Consider the following 24,626-nt stretch of genomic DNA (forward strand, 5'->3'; position numbering starts at 1 on the left):
AAACAGAGGCGTTTGCTTGATTGGCAGCGATATGGGAGGTAGGACATAGATGAATAATTAGTATTGAAAATAATCACCTTAATTAAAATAGGTATGTAATTAGAAAAACTTTTTAACAGGTGAAGTTTTTGACAGTTATAAGAAAAGGGGACGAAATTGTAGATGTATACATGGTGTCCGGAAATTAGTGGTACATGAAGTAAAATGAGTATTGCTAATTTAATTATCACCTCAAATGCAGGTGCATGAGCACGTGTTCCGAAATATTAGGAATTTACTAAAAGTTTATCGGGAAACGACCTGCAATCCCGTTTTTAACCGGATTACGAATAATTTGAAGAGATTCTTAATAAAATATGAATATTCAATATTACTAATTTTTAAAAATTATTTACAAGCGGGAAACTGGCGAATCTACAGCACATTTTGAGTGAATTTGGTATGTTGTGAGGCTAAAAGGATTGGGGAAGAGAAGGGGGAGAGGAAGGTTGGGGAGTACCTGGCTAATCAGAACTTTTCAGAATAGACGGTAATCCATTGGACCTTATTTGGCCACATTTTGGCCAATTTGCAAACGCCCGCGAGCTCACGCTGGCCAAAATGTGGGCAGTTTGAAGAGATATTTTAAAACATTTATTGGAATTATATCGTAAGCTCCAGCGCGGTGAAATCTTCGATTAAGCATAACACTAACTTAGTCATTTTACATTCTGATAAAACTTATCTCGCATCTCTTTCGACTTAATGGTTATTGACATTCGATGAACTGAAATTAAATTATATTTATCTTACAAATCATTTATCATTTGTTAACATATTAAAAAATGCATGTTAGAGTTTAAATTTATAGCAATGCTTATCAACTAGGCCATCAGAAAAAACACGCAAGTCATAATATTTAATATTGCTCCCAAGAAGGTGCCACAAATGGCAATTTTAATTATTAAATAATAAGCAAAATTCATGCTTTATAAGTTTAAAGATTTTTTAAATATTTTTATCATAAATCTAAAAATATGCGATTAATGATCATATGTAGGTGCATTCAATGACTCTCTTGCACTATAAGACTTTTTATGTCTCCATTTTAAAATTTAGGGATATAATTTTTTGAAATATTTCGGAATATTTTCCAAACCAAACACTTAAAAATTTTGTGCGCTAAATGCTGAAATTGATTGTATAGCTCCAGGTGATTAAAACCATTTCAACCAAAATTTTGGTTCCGAGTTGGTCTTTCACCAGCGAGATACTGAGGGTATTTTCCGTACTAGATTCGGCTTTAAATGATACTGTACTGCTTACTAGTTTTTGAAATCTACCAATATTCGACTTCAAAGTATTACTTCGAATAAAACCACGCCAGCAGGTAGGTAAATCATTAAGAGCGCACGTTTGAATGTATTTGTGTGCACCGATATTAGTATTAAGAGTTCATAAAATAGTTCTAAATAGTTTGGAACACCCGCTCGTAGTTACCTTTTCCCCCGCAGTTGTAATACGTTACAGTACACCACTAAACAAGCAAAAAACTCTTTAAAATGATTCAACTGTATGTAAAGGTAAATTCGTCATTCTGTGATAACAAATATTATCTAAAACCTATTTATTTTGTAGATAATATGATTAGGTACTCCCACATTCAGAGCACAACGAATGCAAGTCGACGCAAAGGCTTACATAACATAAAATATTATAACTGCACTCCAGAGTTTTAACAAGCTGATTACATCAAGCATTAAACTATTAAACCACCGTCCATATTTATTTAGTAGCTTATCTAATGCATAATGTTTTATTTTAGTAATGATGAAAGATACGTAGAGGAATATTTTACTTCAATTGTGTATAATGATATAAAGATCCTGTAAAAAGTTTGCAATTTTCATCGACTTTCCCACTCAAACTAATACACTAAAATATCACCCATAACAAGCTGGAAGTGCACAGATGCTGTTGTTAGGGAACCAATCAGAAGAATGTGCTAAATGTTTAATCAAAACCTGAAGCATTCCGACATACGCAGTACTTTTAGTAGAAAATTGAAAGCTGTTTTCCTATAAAAAAACAACTTCGATACATTTTGTTTATATTATTCTCAATTTTCTGTATAACACTGTTCTTGATAAAAAATTTGTTTCACTTTAAAATTTTCAAAAACGTTATTTGTAAACATTTATTTATAGATATTGTGCACTTTTTCTCGTGTTTACATATAATATGTACAATGTTTCCATAAAAAAAAAATATCTATTTAAATTTATGTAAAAAAATTTGTAGAAGTTTATTTGTCTGCTGCTAATGTTAATCTCTGAAAAATAGCTAGGATGCAGGCTTATAATGTCTTGTTAATTATGTGTATGTATCTGTAATTCTCCAATAAAAAAACAGTAATATCACCAAGATAATATCGCTTAAATATCGTTATAGAATATGCCCACTATCTTCTTCTAAATCTTCGTATATTTTTCTCTGCGTTGCATCGCTTCACAAATCAGTAATTATAATTCTATTATATTCGTGCAATAGAGTTTTTTATGTGAATACCGCATAGGAGCCCTAACTGACCGGGGCATCCGCTTATCCGTTAATCAGATTCAATCTGGCTTAAAGCAAACTCCCTTACATTAAATGTGAATAAAACCAAATATTTAATTTTCTCCAAAAACAAAAGAGGACAACCAATGCATGAGCATATACTCAAACTACATGAATGTCAAAAAAAAAATCCTCAATGTTCCTGCTCGATTATAACTCAAACCAAAAGCATAAAATATCTTGGTATTGAAATTGACGATAAACTACACTGGGATTCACACATTGATCGAACTTCAAAAAAGTTAACTAAACTCATCTACTTCTTCAAAAAATTACGTAACATTTTGTCAGCTAGGGATTTAAAGAGAGTTTACTATGCTTTATGCCACTCCAAATTGGAATATGGAATAATAGGATGGGGCTCAGCAGTATCAAAACATATAAAACAGCTGAAGGTAACTCAGAATTGCATCATAAAGACCATACTAAAGGTTCCTATAAGGACGTCAACAACAGAAATTTTTAAACAATTTGACGTTCCAAGCATACAGAAAATCTATGCCAAAAACATTTTGGTACAACACCTCAAAAATAATTCTCAGGAAAACACCTCACATACTCATAAAACCAGAGCCAAACAAACAGAGATACTAACTATACCAAAGTGTAACTCTACCTTTGGACAAAGAAGCTCTGAATTTTTAGCAGTAAAGGTATATAACAAACTCCCACTTAGTATCAAACAAATCAAAACAAAAAACAACTGCATTAAGAACATTAAATCTTGGCTTAAGGAATTACCGGAAAAAGAACTTACTAGCATATTTAAAACATCGTCGTAGAAGTTTCTGGAAACCCTTACCCAAAACATGGAGTCATACCATAGAAGTCGCTGAATAACTTATCCAAAACCTAGTCCCCCTCAGCACAGGATCTCCTAGTGAGGAGGACTATGAATATAATCAACATCTATTTTTTATATATATATTCTTATAAAAATGTAAAAAAAATGTATAATATAGCTACTAAATAAAAAAAAAATAAAAAAAAATCAGAAAAATTCTTAAAAGTATAACTCCTTTTGCTAAAAATACCTCTGAGGCGAGACATTTTAAATGATTAGCATGAAAATTATACAATGCCATTACTACAGCTACTGTAAGACAATCGAAAATTGACCAAATTCAAAGATTAAATGAAGAATTAATGGATCGTCCATTATTTCAAACGACTGTAAAATATTTACTTACATATAAGATGTGACTATTCGATTTTGAAACTATCAATGTATATGGGCATATGCAATTCAATTATTGTATTCACTTTTACCTGGATTATAAAACTTCCAAAATGTTATTAAAACAACCTAATTTATATCTCTACATTTTATAATCATTTATAAAAAATGATTTCCCTAATATTATCTTGTTTTTTATTGAATTTCACTTTTGTTTTCGGTAATTCATTCATTCATTTATTTAACGCCCAGAGGGCTTGTACATCTAGGTGGTACAATTTTAATGACAGTTTTGAAACATGAGAAAGAAATATTAAAAATAACAAGAGCATAAATTAAAAAATACAGCGATTTGACTGGCTTACAAAAATATAAATTCCATTTAGTGTTGAAAAAAGTCTTTTGCGTAATCCACAAAAATGAAAAAAAATTGTAATGAATTAATACAAATTTTGGACAAACTTACCGTCATCCGATCATAGGAAAAAAACTTTTCTTGATTTTTATTTCTCCATAATATTATCTTCACTTAAAGGATTAAACTTAATCTCTTTTTTTTAAATCTTTTTTTAACCCTGAAGAAAATAAATACATATTACTGTATTTACATAATCTTATTATAAAAATAATATATATTATTTATATGTCTCTACGTTTGTCTCGATGCAGGAATTCGCCGTGGTGAGATAGGCGTACAATAATCCACTATAACTTATTTTGTTCTCATGATAAATAAAATTGAACTTAAATTTTAACTTGTTTGAAGGTAATATTATAACAATATAAACAATTTATTTTAATTACACTTACTCTTGTTTATTAAATAATCGAATAAATGTATCTTTTGGTCCTATTCTGGACATATTCCAATAAACAGCTCGGTTCTTTCCAGAAATTCCCTAATTATAATTAATATAATTATAATTAATATAATATAATTAATTGCCTTTTTTCTTTGCTAACCTCCCACTTTAACACCTAGAAATTTGATCACCTTAAAATCAGTATTGTATATCTTATAAGTTAGTTTTATTATTCTCTATGGCGAGGCACAAATATGTAATATTATAAACTTGATTAAGAGTTACATTCTTATAATCCTCTAATATTCCTTCTCCATACTTTCATAGTTACCCTGCATTCTCTATAATTTAACAAAAATATCAATAATAATAAATGAAGTCAAATGATTTCTCCCTCCCTATACGGAATATCAGATGAAACACGAAGCACAATAGATGGGGTGACGCGCAGGTGAGATGACCTAACCTAGGTAATACATATGTGAGTAACAGATACCCCGTTATCTGTGCATCGATGTCAATTATGACACTGTTTGCTGCATGCCACGCTGGAACAAAGGCGGTGTTGGTGATTTACGATGGGAGATACAGGTAATACGTGTAATCATGATAAATACTTGTCCGAAACAAAGTGTAGATTGCGCTCGAGTAGATGGAATATGGGATAATGTTACAATGTGTGATTTTTTAATATAATTATAACACTTTACGGTTTGATATTGTAAATGCAGTATGTAGGTACCTAAGTAGCTTTATAGTGATACCATTCACTATTCACAATATCTTCATAAGGACTGTATTAACTCCTAACGAAGTAATACTATAACCTGGAAGTACAACAGAGATGTTGTTGATACAAAGATGAAATTATATTATTTTCATCTACCTCCTCGTATATATTTTTAAATTAAGATATATAGAAATCTACCATAGAGAAGAAACACTTTAAAACTACCTTTGATTTCAATCACGGCCGCTTGGTGGCGCTAGTCGATTGACTAGTTTCTGACTAGTTAGTTACTGAACTGTTTCTGCGTACGTTGCTGATTTTTTTGTTTTATGTGAAACTGAACAATAGTCCTAACAGTTCCCAACCGTCTGGAGCCAGAGAGACTATGGCATCCGCAATTTTGGTGATGATTTGAGGCTTAAGGCAATGCACTATGTCGTGTAATATTTTAAATTGAGCCGCTATCAATAACAACCATAAAGTAGATGGCGATAAGGTTTAAATTCCCGCTTAACACCATCCGCCTGTTTTGATTTATGCAAGAAAAAAACATGGCCAAAAAGTGCCTTTTATTTTATTTTGTGGATTTTCAGGCATAAATATTTTTTTTTCGATCATTTTATAAATAACTTAATTTGCCACATTACACAATAAAATCATAACCGAAAATGGGTTCGTAAGTAGGAGATTTTGTACTTTAAAGCAGTTTTCATAGGCCTTATACATTATTTTTTTCTGGGCTTATTAAAAGACTTATCTAAAAAATACTCGATTATTTCAAAGGCCAAGATGTATTCTACTCGCAGTATTTAATTAAAGCATCTGAATAATTTCTAGGCGACCAAATTTTCAAACCAAAAACACATGATTTTGCATTACTACGTATGGCATCGCCTTAAAGAGATGGTGAAGAGTAGGTAGGGAAACACCTGGCTATTAACATCTAGTCAAGCAACGTTTCAATTCTGATTAATGGTTTTGCACCAGGGCGATACTGATGGTATCTTTCACAAATATAGCACATATTATTTTAAATAAGTAATTTGTGAAATAACACAAATTAATTTAAAAGAAAACTACTTGCGCACGCCGGGACATGAACCAGTGACCTTCAGATTGCTAGTCGAGAGCCTTACCCTTCGACAAGGCTGTTCTAAACTAACTAATCATCGAAAACGTTTTACCGCAGGGCTAGGCAGAGAGGATGGACCGCCAAACATCTCGGTCTTAGCATTCATACATCGTCTCATAAAACCCTTCTGTTATTTTGACTCTTGATATGGCTGGACTCTGGTATTTCGTTCACTTGATCGTGCCATGTCTCCCGCTGTGCGTCTTATAGTCTCCTAGCACTCATTTCATCTCGTTTTATAACAGTTCGTTCATTCTACATGCCTAAACCATCAGATCTAAGCGTCCCTTTCTTAATCTTACTCATTTTCGATGATTTAATAAGTTGCAGTCGTTTGCGTCAGCACGGGCAAGCCACCCAGTGAGGCCAACATTACTGGAAAACTTTGAACTGTAAAAAATATTGTACCAAATAAAAAAAAAAAAAAAAAACATGTTTTCTAAATATATTTTAAGTATTTTCTGCATATTAATTAATAATGTAGAATTTAGTTAAATAATTCAGATGAAATTTAAAAATACAAAACAGAAGTTGACAAATACGTGTAACATAATATTATAAACTCAGCAAAGAGAAAAAACACAATAATCTATTAAACGTGGCATAATAATAATGGCCTCAAAGATAGCCAAAAAGCTGAAAACTGTTCTAATGACAGTACTGGACACTGGAATTAGTATTCAGAAGTATCAATTCAAAGTGACAGACCCACGTCATCCAATTATCGCAGCTCCCAGACGAGTTCTGCCATATTGATTGTGCATTTGCCGCCAGCCGCTAACAGCCAGCATGCACTTATAACAGGCCAATAGAAAACACTACTTCATAACTTTTATTGGTGTGTCTACAAACATGCGCTTTACTGCTGAGAAGAACGATGAAGGCACCAAAAAAAATTATTGAACAGAATGTGTACATTCAGTACAAATAATACAGTCAAAAGTTTCTGATGGGCTAAACAGAGGTTAAATTTTGCAAAAATTTAAAAAAAATAAAAAAAATAATTAAAACAAACACTACACTGTAAAGCCAAAAATGCCCAAAACTCTAAGGCGATGCCATACGTAGTAATGCAAAATCATGTGTTTTTGGTTTGAAAATTTGGTCGCCTAGAAATGTTTCAGATGCTTTAATTAAATACTGCGAGTAGAATACATCTTGACCTCTGAAATAATCGAGTATTTTTTATATGTATAAGTCGTTTTATAAGCCCAGAAAAAAATAATGTATAGGCCTATGAAAACTGCTTTAAAGTTCAAAATCTCCTACTTACGAACCCATTTTCGGTTGTGATTTTATTGTATAATGTTGCAAATTAAGTTATTTATAAAATGATCGTAAAAAAAATTAACATTTATGCCTGAACATCCACAAAATAAAATGAAAGGCACTTTTTGGCCATGTTTTTTTCTTGCATAAATCAAAACAGGCGGATGGTGTTAAGCGGGAAATTAAACCTTATCGCCATCTACGTAAGGGTTGTTATTGATAGCCGCTCAATTTAAAATATTACACGACGTAGTGCATCGCCTTAATAGGACGTATCTGTAAAACTCACAATGCCTTACGAGATGTCGACATTTTCAAGTGTAACTTGAAAACATATAAAATGCAACTTACTTAACTGATAATGGTAACTTAATTTTTTATTTTGTGAAATAATCCTATCATCTTTGTTTATTTTATTGTTTTTATTATAATCATGCGAAAACTTTATTACTACTAACTGTCTTTAATTGTTTTTATAACATTTTGTAATTCCATATAATGGTTATTCTTTATATTTCTTTGTCATTTATAAGAGCAAGTTCAATATAGTGATTTTGATATCATTGTATAGGTGCAAATATTGAATCAACGGCTAGAATTAATGGAACATTATTTCTATAATATTGTAAATAATTTCTGTTGATGCTAAATATATAAATGACTGTTTGTTTCCTTAATAAAATTAAATAAATAAATAAAAAAAACCAGTGTACAAAAAAAAATACATCAAACTTATACAATATACAACCGATTAATTTTTTCCCATCTGTAATATCGTTGATATTAGACACTATAATTAGTCTATTAGGTTTCCCATAAATGGCGTTAGCTATCGAGAATAATAAATAAGGTGAGAATCTTAAGGTCGGGGTCCATATTATTCCAACCGCCTGCATATTAAGTTATCAGGGCCCACTGTCAATATTTCACATTAAAAGTCCAAGTGTTTTGTTAAAACCGGAGTTTTATTTAATGAGAGAATTTGTGAGTAAACCCCGGAGACACAACATCTATATTTATAAAGAAATATACCGAAAGGAAGATTCTTTCGTAGTCGCCCTGGATATCGATTCTCCAATCCACGCTTCTCGCAATCGCCGTCGAAAGTGCATAGATTGGTCGACATTCTTACATACATACTTACATACGCCAAACGTCAAAAGTCATTCCACACGAACAACGAGTGAGTCGAACCACTCTTTGTTCGAGTGGAACTAGAATCTAGAATCGAGGCCCTGGTGCTAGCAACCATTTATGATCGAAAAATTTCTTGAATTGGTCTGTTAGGAATAAACTTGTCTAATATTAGCTGTAAATATTTACTTGTAAATTAGTTATGTTTGCTACGCCACTGTTCATAATCTTTGGCGGCGGTATTGGTTTTTGTTTTTTGCGTTCACGATAGCAAATTGATATAGTGTTTACGCAGTATTTTGCCAAAAACCACACAATCTATTACCAAGAGCCAGTAGATAATAGAATATAATAATAACAATATTTTGACTACTTTTTCTAGGAGGTAGGCAAAATCAGCAACAAATAATCGAATACAACAACATGTTTTTGCAAATTGCTAAAACTCCCTGCAGGATTTTAGAATAATGTTAATGAGTGGGACACTGGACAATGATAAAAAAATTTTGGAGAAATAGTCTTGGGCAGAACTCCTAAATGATCATAGAAATGTAAGAATCATTAAACGTCTTTACTAGTATCAAATATACGTAATTTTCTAAATTAAATACGTTAAAGTAACCAAAAAGATTGAAGTATTTTATGGGAACCAACCAAACTGTATTGTCACCAATTCAATTTAACCGTTGAAGATAATATCTATACATTTGTTATGCAGAAACGTTAACTTTATGAAATTCACTCGATGGAAAAAATCATGAAGTAAGCTCCGAAAATTATTATTATAGGCAAGAAAAAATTTCCAGTTTATCTTTAAATGCAACTAAAGCATTTGTCGAAAGATTTTTGCTTTATTTCAAACGAGTTGAGATTTATTAAATATTTACAACATTTTCGTTTAATTATTATTATTTTTTTTAAATTAGCGCGCACCCTCTAACATTCGTATTTACACATCTCCCTTTCAAACCATCTTTGTACGTTTACTATGGGGCGTTAATATTTTAAAGTGTAACTAAATAAAAAAAGTGTTTTTTGATAAAATAATTAAATTAGCTATAGCTAATGATCAGATTATGAATTATTTTAAGCATATATCCCAAATATTTTAAACCATTATTACCTTTTCTATAACTGTCCTTATATTGTTCTTCTTCAAATCTAAAGAAGTATTAAGTTTTCTAGTGATTTTTTTTATTATATAAAAGACCCTTTTAAAAATATTAAAATAGCAAGAAAATCCTCTATCTTCGTCGAATGATACAGCGGTGCTGCCAAGGTCTGGTATCTATGAGACGATATTGTGTCAGCACTTTATTAGCAGCAGATACATACCTGGACGGATGACGGACCTCGTGGTAGCAATGTTGGTGGACGCGGTGCACTCTTTCGCTGCAACAGCTGGTCCAGTTTCTTCACCACCTAGGATTCTTGCTGCAGAGTCTCCATCTTCTATCTTCGTGTCACCTGTTCCTTTACTTCATTTTACTTTATTTGTGTAATATATATATATTTTTTAATACCTGCATCAACTGTAAAGTGCCCCTGAGGTGATATCTCACAAAAGCGGCGCTATACAAATTGTCCAATAAATAAAAGAATATGCCTGCAAAGCCATCGTTTTTGTAACAATTGTACTCTGACGGTTGCTCTCTCCAGTCAACTCTTGGGCTCATTGCCCGGTCCAAGTGACAAATATTGAAGATTATTTTTTACGACCATCCTAATCAGCCAGCTATCAGCTGTTCCAGTGTCAATATTGTCTTTAGTGGTTAAACGCCAATCATTTTGGATTTTGGATATATGGAACTTCACAAGGTTAATAATGCAATCAGACGAATAAATAGAAGAGATAACCACCATATTATTAAAAATATTGGTGATGATTGAATCGAAATCATGCAGGTTTTTACTGCATAACAGTAAGCTTAACTGGTTAATGTATATGTTTAATCAAATGAATAACATGGTAAATATTTAACAAATAAACATGAACCTTGTCTACAGTGCACTAGGTCATTCATAATTTTCCTGTGGAATAAATGATTGGGGTGGAACTAGTACTACCCAGTACTAACAGTACTACCCGGACTGATAGCTGTTGAAATGAGATCTCTGAGGCGTATGTGTGCTAAAACCATGTATGATCGTGTGAGAAATGTGGAGATACGCAAAGAATGCAAGTCTGATGTAGGCGTAATGAGTAAGATTAAGAAAGTGAAGCTTATATGGTTTGGGTATATGGAGCGAATGAGCAAAGAAAGGAGTGTAAGTATAATATATATCGCAAATGTGAATGGTAGCAGAAATCGGGGACGCCTAGTCACTAAACTTGAGTCGGTCCATGTCAAGAGTCAGAATAATAGAAGAGTATGTATGAGACGATGTTTGAATGTGAATGAGGTAAGGAGTGTGTGCCAAGACCGAGTTGTTTGGCGGTCCGTCCTCTCTGCATACTCCTGACTGGAAACGGCCTGATTCTTAGTTAGTTAGTATTGAAGAGAAAAATACAAAAAATATTTAATCCTGGCTAGAATTTACTGAAATAGATGTTTTTCTTCTTAGTCTTAACAGTCATCTATATCTATAATATAGATTTTTCTCCAAGACAGATTTTTACATTTGTCTTTTTATTAAAATTTTATCTCGCTTATAACTCCATTTTATATAATTAGTATTCTACAAACTAAAACATTGTTTAGTACTAAATATTGTATTTACAATTTTAAAATCTTAAATCAAAGGAATATGTTAAAAACATTACAATACCCACGCACTTTGCGAGATTTTTGTGTTTATTCATTTTATTACCCTAAATTTTACCACTGTTCCAATGTAGGTACACAAAATATAAAATAAAATCAACACTACTATATGACTACCAACTGTTTTACGTACAAAATATTTATACTAATTACCTAGTTTCGTATTGATTTTGATCTTTCTTAAGAACTTATCCATGGAGAATGGACTAAACGTATGAAGATGTAATTCTGGTTTTTTATGCATTTACTCGTAACCCAAAAAATATATTCTATTTGAATTGTGTTTACAATAGTGCTTTACGTACGCTTGAAGTAAGTTACTACTTCTTATTAGGCAAAAAAACTGTTACACACATAGAAAACACTGAGAAAATACCCTTTTTTAGAAGATTTATATACATATATATATATTTTTTTAATTTTTAAAAAGAAAGACAAACATTCCCGGGTTACGAATAACCCAACAATGTTTGAAAATCTCCTACTACCACCATATATATTATAATACTATATTATAATACCACAAAACTCACCCGCTGCTGTGCTAGAAAATTTGTCACAAGCATCAACTACTTAACCCTTAACGCCACTCGCGGGGGAGTAGGGTCCCCCACGGAAATATTTTAATTGTTATATTATATTTTAATTTTGTTTTATCACGGTTAAGTCTCCGTGTGTTGTATTGGAGGGGGGAGGGGTAGTAAAAACTAAAGTAACAAATAATTATAAGCAATAATTAGTCGCCTGAAATATCAAAACAAAATGTATAATATTTGTATAATCGTGTATTTACTTTATATATACAAATAAAAATAAATAAATTAAAATATAAATAAAAGATAAATGTAAAAAATAAATGCCGCCAACGGGAATCGAACCCGTGCCTTCTGATGCCGGTCAGGTGCTCTGAAACCACTGAGCTATATCGGCTTATTTACAACCCGCTAAATTATTCAATATGTACTAGTACCTAAATCAACAATAATTACTGTTTATTATATTTTTTCCTCCTGTAAACAACCAACTTTATTTTTGTAGGTAAGGCTTTGTTAGTGCTAAATTTCTCACTAGATGGTGTTGAGACATATAATATCTTAATTTATTGGCGAAATATTTTTTACTTGTCAAATATTATTATTTTTGAATGAAAAAAGAAATTCAAAAATAATCAATAGGAAACTGATTATGACTTAAATAATGTTCCTAAAAAGTGATAAATATTTGATAAGTGAACAAAGATGTACTTTATCCCTGTGGTCTTGCATATTATTGAAGTTATTTGGAATTGTATTCCTATTTTATATTTTAGGTAATGAGATTAACATGAAAAAAGACGAAGTTTGTTTTTTAGTTGATCAAGATTTTTTGCTTCATTTAATATTTGGCTTTTGAACTAGGCACTAAATATGTAACAAATTCAATATTAACTTTTTTTATTTGACGCTATAAATGTCTTTTCCATGTTTCAAATTCTAATAAAACCATTTTCGTATAATTTTAATCTTTGTCTTTGCTTTATTTCATGAAAATCTCAAAATTTTATAATTTTATCAGGTAATTAAATATAGGGCATATGCACCGGGGGACCTATGTCTGCCACGAGTGTACTGGAAAGTGCCCACGAGTACACCATGAGTGTACTGATGTAGGCTGGAAATAGCGAGAGATCCTAAGGGTTAAGTCTACAAAGGACACCATACCAACAATACAAAATAATATTATGGCCCTTCTATAAATTTAGTACACCAGATCAAAATACAAAATAACTTCATAGAATAATGAAAAGCAATGTGTGATTGTTTAAAAACTTTTTACTCGGTGCCCCAATAATCAAACTGTCCAGTAGAAGAGTTTGAAGGACAAGTTTGGTACGTACCTAGTCAAGCCAGTGCGACAAACGCGACTTCTTCAGGCGTCAGCATGATTCTGCGGCTGAGAGATTCGCTGTAACTCCTCTTTTTCTTACATACGTTGTTCATGAGAAAGAGCGAGAGCAAACAACGGAGTTATCAGCGGTATCCTTGTGGAAGAGAAAATAATATTCCGCCCACTCGAAAATACTGTCTGATTCAACGATATATTCATTGAGTAGTAAAAATAAAATTCCTGCAGTGCATACAAAATGATTATACTATAAAACATGATTTAAAGCTGGTTATTTAAGTAATTCAGTAGGAATCAAAGCATTAATATTTGACTGAAGATAAATGGGATATAAAAAAGAATTGCTATTATAAATCGGGTTCTTGTCTTCTCAAATAGGATTTTAAAATCCATAACTGATAAAATGATAGGCAAAACTTTAAGCCTTCGCCATTATTAGACGTCGCTTATTCATTTTTTTGCCTACACCAATGCATATTTTTTGCTTGTGTCATGAACAAAAGGCATCTTGTAATTTTCACATAATATTTTTTACTGTCATAGCATATATTGCTAAAGTAATATAATTGTTCAATTTTCACTCTCAAATATATTTACTAGTTTTAGTATTTCGAAGCACATTTCAATCCCTCCCCTACCACCTCACATTTACGTATCGGGAAATCTTTCTTATTATTGTTACTTGCTATAAATCTTAGATATAAGTTATTATTTATAAGTTACAAGTCTCATTAATTAATTTCTTGCTGGATAAGTCTTAGTTGTAAGTCATTAGTTATAAATCTTAGTTGTAAATCACTAGTTATAAATCGTAGTTGCGAGTCACTAGTTATAAATCTTAATTGCAAGTGGCTAGTTATAAATCTTTGCTGCAAGTCGCTCATAATAATTTTTAGTTGTAAGTTATTAGTTATGAGTAAGAGTGAAAAGTTAAAGGTTAAATAAATTATGTTATGAAGCGGCCTTCATGTGATTTTCCAAATAATCCAATCAATATTATTATTATGGAATAAAAATCGAATCTTATTTTTTCAGTAAAATGAATATGAGTGTCAACTCTCATATCGTTATTCCCTTGTCAGCTGTAACTTATAAAACATACATGTTATGTTAGATGCATACATTATTTATCAGAGAAGATTTTCTGGAAATTTCCACGAGCTTCTGGTTTCTTTCTACGTGCAAAGAAACACGTAAAGTCGAACCATTGGTAAAAAAATCTTAGCACACCTGACTTGATGTGTTTAAGCTGATGTAAGATTTGCGTCCCTTTTGAGAATAGTTTGTAGAAGGGCTCGAGGAATGGGTAAAATATTGTGACGTGTTAGAAATTGTAGAAACTGTAGTCTAGAAATTGTTCCCGAAAATGACGCAATCTAAAATAATTGCTCTGGATAAAATCACCCGATAGAGTAACTTAACCAAATAGTCCACAGCAAAAAGCCGTCATAGTAGAGCAACAAAAATCATTCGATTTAGAAATGCTGGTTTTAGTCACAAGGATGTGATTTGTCTGATTTTCACATTATTCTAGATAGAAAACACTTTTACCGTCTAGGAAAAATAAGAAAATAACGCTGACGAGCGGAGAAAAATGAGTATGGCTGATTTATTTAAATCCTATTGAAAATCTAATTGCAATCCATTTCCTAATAAAATATTAGTCTATTCAGAATATTTTGGAACACGTGTTCATGCAGGTGTCCTTTTTCCCGATAAACATAATGACGAAATTTTTACTATTTTAGAATTTTTATGGACGACAACTTTATAAAATATTCGTGTTTTACTGACAGTTTGTCAGGAAACCTGTCAATTCATTCGTTAAAGACCTGCAGTCCCGCTTTTAACAGGAATACGAATAATTTAAGCAATTTTTAAAAAGTTATATTTGATTTCATTAAGTTTTCTCCGTGTTGACACATAAATAGCATTTTGTAAATTTTTGTATCTGTCTAAAATAAAGGTACTTACTTACGAATATGTAAAAAAAATATCGTATCTTTTCAATATTTTCAATAAATAAAATTTATATGTATCAATGGTGGTTCACAAATCAAAATAATAATTGAAACGAAAAATACAAAAAAAACTTCTAAACGAAAACCGCTATTTTTATTATTTATTAACATACATATTTTGGTATAATCCACTTCACTACGCTGAGACTGTTCCGATGTGGCGGGAGTTTAATTTAATTTTAGATAATGCGAATTTACATAGAATCAGAGATATAAATAAGAAAGATAAATAATTAGATAGATAAATAAAAAAATGAGAAGATAAGTAAAATGAAAATACAAATAAATAAATGAGAACAAACGATAAAAATACAGGCGTAGGTACGAGTAGGTATCTATATGTTATTTCAATGTGATATTTGATTGAAAAATCTCTGTAAGTCATTACCTACAGGTCGGTGATTCCTTTCTAATAATTAATTAATGTAGCCTTATCACTTTTTATTATAACTCTTCGCGCAGACTTTTTTCGTGTCTTACTTTTTCATCATCATAGCTATTTTATTGCAACTTTTTCAAGCCATTTGGTAAGTACCTGAATACTGAGTACGTTAATACTGAGTAGTCAGTTTACCGACCTATGCTACTGGAGTCTGGCTGGGCGCAGAGCAACGAACCGACAACCCTTCCTCAAGCGGCGCGCCGTTCTGCAGCCAGCCGTCGTGGGAAGTCATCCACCGTCTAAATAACACCATCTCTAGCCTTTTCTAACTCTAGTGTCTAGTGTCTAGTGTCTACTGCCTGCCTAGTACTCGTTACAGCAGTAGGTACTGCAGGTTGTACTTGTTAAGAGATACGAGTACTTACCTAACATTGAGGTTACCTAAGTTCTCGGGACTGGCAACAGATGCCCGTTTGGAACCATGGGGTTATCTGATTTTATTGTTTGATAATTTATGTTGAATTTTTATGGTGTGAAGGTCATCTAGTCTCTGGTCCAGCGAGTACTGTTGTTACACAGAGAATTTTCTTGCTATTTTATTAATAAACTTTTTTAAATCTTCGTATTCCAGATAAAAAGGGACTGCCGGCCTTTAACGAATGAATTGATAGTACCTTATGTTATTTAATATAAAAAATTCGAATATATTTGCATTTTATATAATAATAAGATAAATGCAGCTGCATGAACACGTGATCCGATATATTATGAAAGTATTAATATTTTATGAGGAAATGGCCTTCTGTAATATATTCACAATACCAAAAATTCACATAAAAAAGATGAAGGTAGATGTTAATATTAATTTCCCTAATGGAATAAAATTTGTTTTATTTAGATACCAACGTTTTGCTGAGATATCGCGACAACCATAGACTAAATACGACCATCAATGGCGACAACCGATAAAATAAAAAAGTCGTGCTGGTCTAGGTACCTACCTATATAGTAATATTATTCATTATATTAGTTATAATGGCAGGTTAACTCGTATAAGAGAAAATAGACAAAAGCGGTGAGTCATCACTTAGGACGAGTTGTTTTGGGGAATTTGAACAATTCTTCAAATTTCAAAGTTAATTTTTAAGTTCTTTGAAAGATTTTTCAAGTTCTATCAAGCAACTAACCTTTTTTTTAAATTTAAATTATTATTGAAACATATAAAAAAGGTTACAATTTTATAACAATATAAACACCAATATTAATAACCTATAATGATATAATAACAGAACATGATTAGGACTTACACAGAACCCAATTTTTTTTGCTTTGAACACTATTTGCTTCATTCCCAATAAGTACACCGTCTCGTACTTAATATTTTGACACACTGACCCATGAAGTAAATTAACTACTTCTCCCATTACCTGCACATCATTATTGACATAAAAAATTAAAAACTTTGGCACGAAACTTAACTTTATCGAGCATATTGAAATAATAACCAATAAAGCTTGGAAAATGTGGGGATTTATTTAAAGGGTATCTAGTGATTTCAATAATGTAAATACTGTAAAAACATTATATATGTCACTAGTAAGGAGTCATGTAGAATACAATTCCACGGTTTGGACCCAAATTATGAGGTTCATTCACATGCGATTGAAAGAATCCAAAGTAAATTTTTAAGATATGTAAATTTCAAAATGGGCATTCCTAGAGAAAACCTAAATTACGATAACGTACTTTGTTCATTAAATTTAATAAAATTATCTGATCGCAGAATTATTTCCGATTTAACCTGTTTGTATAAAATCATTAATTCAATGTTTGATACCCCTGATTTATTATATATAATCTCTTTTCATACTCCAAGCAGGTCGGTTAAAAGACAATACCTACCATATTATTGTAGCAATTCTATGTCCACGTCCCAATATCACACTCCTATGCGACGGATTCAACAGCTAGGAAACAAATACTACGATGTTGTTGATATATTTAGTACATCAATTTCAATATATAAGCATACCCTATTGAAGATTTTCATCAAATAGTATAACATATAATTATTTTGTCAACTGAAACAGAAAAAAAATATTTTGGATTTTTTATGTTTTGTGCCTGCATGCTGTGTAGATCAAGTTCAGTGATATTTTGACTATATATTTATTTTTCTGCGATTGTTTTAAATAGTCGTTTCATGCACTATTTTCATGTATAATTTCGTAAATATTTTTTATATATATGTATGTAAAAGCTTTAATAGGCGTGAAATAAATAAATAAGTATACATTCAAAAAACATACGAGCTACAAATCCCAAATCGGGTAAATAAAATTTTTAGCTGGTTTGAAAAATGGAATATTTTGTTACACTATTTAGTTAGACACTTTGACAAATATGTTACAAGTTACCCCACCTCACTAATTTTTTTGGCGTCGCTACGCCAGGCGGTTCGTTTAAAAACGAACATTCAGATCCTGCGTGGAAAAGTCCCACTCTGTACTGGGCTGCAAATATTTGCCTTACTTTAGCGAACTTTACTTTTCTGCGTAGAGTCTGGTTATTTCAGTGTGCCATATTCTACGGTATTCTCGAAACCTCCTGGAGTCAAAAATATGGTCACGTGGTTTGCCTAGTCGAAATAATACCCAGATTTCATGTTAGGGCGAGTCCATCAATTTGGATGTCTATGGACACCAAATATTTTATCACATCCTTAAACATTACTTTGTCTACCTACTCTACACATTCCAGAAGAAACTACCTACATATGAGATGTGTGAAAAAAAAATTTGGGCACATCATCTCTTCAAAATTAGCTTTGACGTTATTGTGCTTTGGGACTATCTTGAAAGTTGCAGTTTAAATGCCGAAGAATTCCCAATGAATTGTTTTCTGTGAATGAACGAGGGTGTCCACATCTACATTGTGCACACATCTTTCGGGTCTTTCACCTCTAGACTGTAGCTCTGTGCTCTGTTCGCTGTTTATTGTTTGTTTACCCGGAGCTAAATTAGTCCAGTGGTACCGCGGGGCCACACTGAGCACTCTGCCACATACACACGGAATACTCGCACATAGAAAAGTACAGGGCCGTATTTAGGCCCAGGCAGTTTCGGCAGCTGCCTACACTGAAAAAAATGAGTTAGCTAAAGTGTTAAGCTAATTGAAGTTGTGTAACCATCGCCTAAAGTTCAGCTACTTTACCTAAAATACTTTATGTGCAGATACCGTCGTTGTTTAGTAAAATGTGCTTGAGCTAATACAACTAAACTTTAATAATAGCACACTAAAAGCATACTTACCTAAACAAAATAATCGGTTTGGTTAATCAAGCTAAAGTAATTTACTAAACCTATTTCACTTTAGTAACTTAAGTTTATGTGTTACTTCCCAAAGTATTTAGCTAAATTTAACTAAACATCTAGTTTGGTTAAATGTTTTGTTCATATAGCAAAACTGAGGTTGGAATATCTAAATTTGGTATTTTTACATAACAATTAGTTGCTTTGCACAAACTTAGGCAAAGTGCAACAAAACTTTAGTTAAAATCTCCCGAACTTTGGTAGATCTGTTTATCGCGCAGGTGTTCATTTACGACGCAGTTATCAGATTGCCACAGTTCGCACCATACGTGAATTGACTGTCGTTGCGCGCGTTGCGAATTTATTTTTGAATTGAATTGAATTTATGTTAACCGCTGTTCCTAGTTCCTAGTGATAATGGCAGACAAAACCGTGGAGGATTATTTAATTTCTTGGAATCTGGAGGCTTACATAGAAACATTTAAAGGTGAGTTTTCTTTTTTCATTTTTTTATTGATTTTGAATTTAGATCATGGAACTATGATATTATATATTATGATAATATCCATTCTATTTGATTTAGAAACTGGCACCTTCATTATTCCATGACTCAAGTACCTACGCAATAGATTTAGAAGATTTGTATTTATTATGTACCTAGTTTGAAGAGTGCGTGTTGACGCTACAACCAAGATTGTGTCAGGAGTCATGACACAAATTACAGAGAGTGGTATATAAAAAAAAATAATAATTGGATCACTTGTATAGCGCCGTTTTTGTGCAAAATCAACTCAAGGGCGCCTTTATTTCTTTGTTTGTTTCCGCCAGTATTATTTTGTATTGAACGAATGTTGTTTGAAACTGTAGTATTTTCTAAGTTACAATTTTACCCTAGCCAGAAACTAGAACCAACCAAACTAGCTTTGAAATCGTATATATTATATTTTAATAAATGTGTATTGCAAATTATTAATTCGGACATAACATTTTGAACATTGAATTCTGTTGTTTTTTTTTTGGGAGGGATATTTTTTTTTAAATACAGGGTTTACCACCCATTGTTAATGTTTACATTTGAAATTTTCATATAAATGAAATAATTTCATTATTAAAACTATTTTATCTCCGCTTGATTCATGATACAGGGTGTTCGGTATCTGCTGTTGTATAAATATACATTTTTTTAATGAATAATTTTCATTCCTTTGAAAAATAAATTTTTATTTTCTTGTTTTTTTTTAAATTTTTTGTATTATCTCGTCGTTTTTTTTCTTTATTTCAGACTCAAGCCACTCCTGATAATATCTCAAGATGATATTAAAGAATTGATTCCGACTGTAGGGCACCGGGCACTGCCTACAGCACACATTAATGCGCTCAAGGATGTTATTAATCCACCTGTCATAAGTGTAAGTTTTTAAAAGCAGTAATGATGACATATTGTTTACCTAGGCCTTTTTTGGCTAACCATTTGGAAATAGTTGTACCGGACGCGATTTTGATACAAAAATAATAGTATTTAAAATAATAATTCCTGTAATTAATGAATAAATCGACTGCCGGGGGGGTCAAGCAATTCCAAAGGGATAAAAACAAAGCTTGACCTCTTCACCCTTTCTTTCCCCTTTGTGTACATACCCGCTTTTTTTTCAGATTGAAGATATACCTTCAACTTCCAAACAAACAACGCCCATATATTATCAACACGATGACTTCCTTGTAAATGACATTTCCTTGTTGGAAAATAAAAACAAATCACAAAGAATAACGCAAGAAGCTTTTGAAGAGCAAATTTCGAATGTAAGTTAAATAATTTTAGTAAGTTTCAGATACCTAAGTAACTTAGGTTAATTGTTTTATACATTCCGATATATGTATTTTAGTAGTGGCAGCGTAGAAAAGCCATCCTGTGACTGATATTATGATGATTATAGAAGTGGTTATTAGTTATGTAATCAATATGCAATTTAATTTTGTTTTCCAGGACTTACGCAATCATCTCCTATCAATCAATGAACGGCAAGCACTTTTAATGCAGTTTGAGTCAAAGGGTCTGTTGGACAATTCTGCCAGACTGTGCAGTACTATTATAAGTAAGGAATTGCAGGGTAATCCAGATAGATCCATTACAAGCAAGAGATTTTATGAATTTGCTTTTCAAATCACCAAAGTCTTTAATAAAGAAAGCGCAGCTGTATATTTCACCCCATATGTGTGTTTTGGGCCTACCCAAAAAATTGCTGCTAAAGGTAAATTACTAGACACATACAGGCAGCGCCGAAAAGAATTTGCCAAATCAGGACACAAACATCTTTTACTATATTTAAAAAAAAATTATAATAAAAAATGATAATATAAATGTGTGTATGATCAAACGTGTTTTCTTTTTTGAGGCTTTGCTGGTAGCTGGAAACAATATTTTGAGAGACGATTCTTAACAAAATAACTTTTATATGAATGAGGTTTTTAATAAGTACTTTCTAGTCTTACAAAACATAATATTTATTTATTTAGGTTTCATCTCTCAAAAGGGTTGTAATAAACTACCTGCAACTCAAAGTATTTAACCCATGATTCTGAATTATGGGTATAATCCTTCGAGTTGATGGTGGTAACATTTACACCCTGTATTGTTTTCAGCTAAACTGCAAAGCTGCACTTCCTATTTAATTTAGATAATCTAACCAAAAAGCTAAGCTACAGTACCTAAAGCTAGCTAGCAGTAGAGAGCTAAAACACCTATATCGGTAGGGCTATTCCAACCGAAGTTTAGTTAATCAACCTAACCATTTTGTAATATTAACTAAATAATAAGGTTACTACATCTAAACAGTTCAGTTTTTCTAACCGAACACTACAAAATGGTTTAGGTATATAATTTTTAGTTTAGGTAACACAACTAAACACAAAGCTGTCTCAGCCGATTAGTTTAGCTAGAATACCTGAATCGTTAAGCTGTCATAAATACAGTTTAGGTAACACAACTAAACACAAAGCTGTCTCAACCGATTAGTTTAGCTAGAATATCTGAATTGTTAAGCTGTCATAAATACAGTTTAGGTAACACAACTAAACACAAAGCTGTCTCAACCGATTAGTTTAGCTAGAATATCTTAATCGTTAAGCTGTCATAAATACAGTTTAGGTAACACAACTAAACACAGAAAGCTGTCTCAACCGATTAGTTTAGCTAGAATATCTGAATCGTTAAGCTGTCATAAATAAACTGCTGTTTAGCAAACAGTAGCTAAAAGTTCGGCAGTCACCACAGCAACTAAACTGTTTAGTAGATAATTACTGAAAATTTGGTAAATCGTACCTAAACATTTCTTTCAGTGTAGTTCGGTACGTTTTAGGAGGCGGCATTTCGCAAAAGTTTTAAAGACTATATATTATTTAATTTATATAACTATCATATTTAGGATTCAGTGCTTCCATCTTGATGTCCGCATGACCAAAATTGAAGTGAGGAATGTATCGGATATAAAATTACAAAATGTTCATTACAAATAATAAACAGGATGTAGTTCTGTGTCTTTCAGCTTCAAACTTTTCAGCGGATCAATCTTTTTTTTTACTGTGCAAAAGGTTAACTTTATTCAATAAGGGAAGAAAAGAGACTCAATACTAGGCACTTTCTAAATGACCACAGCATTTGAACAAAATCACACACTCCTTGCGCTAGTGGTGATGAGGTTGAAATTGCCACCTAACGTCTGCCGCCTTTTTCAATTCATACTCCACCCTTCAGTACTTTCAACACATTTGCTCATTTTGCAATATTTGAGTATTTCAAATGCGCTATATAATCTTATTTTTTTAATTTTCCGTAAATACAAATACTGTTTTAGAAACTAGATAAAATTATCTTTCCGGTGTATGTATTTAAAATTAATATTGCTATTTCTGAATAATAATATTTTCATATCAAACGTGAAAAATGTTGTCGAAAACGCTAACCACATTTTTACTTAATTTTTTACTCAAATCATAGAAAAATTTAGAGAACTTGATATTTCTAAAACACGTTAGGCTGATTTTAGTGTCACGCTCACCGTCAGCGCTCATAGATCAGCGCGTAGTTCGTCAGCGCTGAGGCTCAGCGTGGCTCGTTTCAGTATCGTACTGACCGCTTCACTGTACAGTCGAAGACCAAAATGCGGAGTGTATTAGTTATTACTGCTTTGTACTACCTATCCCAAAAAAATAAAAACCGGAAACGACGAAGACTCCATGTTCATCCATTGATTGAGCAGAAAGCCGTTGCTGGAGACTTTGTCTTGTTATATGGCGAACCTCATCGATAACTCGACCTGTATCCACTTCGTGATTCGCCATGACTGTACACGCGATGACGTCTGCTCCGCTCGACACTAGAACGCTCGCTGAAAGCAGAGGCGCTCGTGCGATCGTCAGCGCTGACAGCTACGCGGCGCCGACGCGCGACGCGTACGGCCGCGTAGCCATCAGCGCTGACCACCTTGCGCGCTGATAGCTACGCGTCATTCAAAAACGCTTCCTAGAAGTTCATATATCTCGACCATCAGCGCCGACGGTGCGCGTGCGGTCGGCGTGACACTAAAATCAGCCTTAGTTTCGTTTAAGGAACTTGTAAGAAAACTGTGACTTCAATTTTTCTCTCGTTCATGTAATAATAATAAGAAAATATAAATTTTGGCTATTTTTGGAACTTTATTAAGGGCATTCAGTATAAATATTTGAGACAAACTGGAAAGAAAATTGAATATTGGTTCGTAAGTCGAAGATTTTACCCTTTTGACATTTTTAGTAGTCAAATAAAAAATAAACATAAAAATGGGCTAATATTTCACTGGCAGTAGGTGTTTACTACGGGCATTATAATTTATAATCTTTCTAGGCGAATAAATTTTTATACCAAAAACACATGATTTTCCAATATTTTTGCAATACATCAAGCTAGGTTAGGTTAGGTTAGGTTATGTTGAGAAACAATGTACAAAAACGGAACAGTGAAAACTTGGCTTAAAATGTCAAAAGCAACACTAAACCGGCATATAAGAATCTAATTAGTAAGATGGTTATGATTAAATACACTGTATTTGCCTAGAGGGCGGCTCGCTTCCTAAACGAGGCCCTGGATACATACATGTAATATACATGTGGAGATGTAACCGCACTAGAAGGAAACGGCCAAAGAGCGCAGTGCATGTGCATGTAATCTGACGTTTACCAGTTAACCTTTTCTTTTGATGATTGCACCAAAGGGCGGCTTCTCTTCAAATCCTGATTGTTGAAACTCATTACCAGGAACCTGTCTAAGGTTAACCGAGATTACTCTTGAAAATATGCATCAACATAATGCTTTCAAATTCAGATAAAGGAAATCTGGTTTGAAAAAGTTTTTTTTTGCATGTATTTAAACAGGAACTTAAACCAGG

At 32.4% G+C, this 24,626-nt stretch overlaps 1 long non-coding RNA gene across 1 annotated transcript; it reads left to right on the forward strand.

Moving 5' to 3' along the window:
• Positions 1-19,523: 19,523 nt before the first annotated feature.
• Positions 19,524-22,526, forward strand: LOC149423766 (uncharacterized). The gene is made up of 4 exons (XR_016302227.1): positions 19,524-19,693; positions 20,489-20,615; positions 20,860-21,006; positions 21,191-22,526. It is a non-coding gene; the product is annotated as an uncharacterized LOC149423766 (long non-coding RNA).
• Positions 22,527-24,626: the final 2,100 nt, after the last annotated feature.

This window comes from Hesperophylax consimilis, chromosome 5, assembly GCF_061612785.1.
Source record: "Hesperophylax consimilis isolate HC1 chromosome 5, BYU_Hcon_1.0, whole genome shotgun sequence".
In the NCBI taxonomy this organism is placed as follows: domain Eukaryota; kingdom Metazoa; phylum Arthropoda; class Insecta; order Trichoptera; family Limnephilidae; genus Hesperophylax; species Hesperophylax consimilis.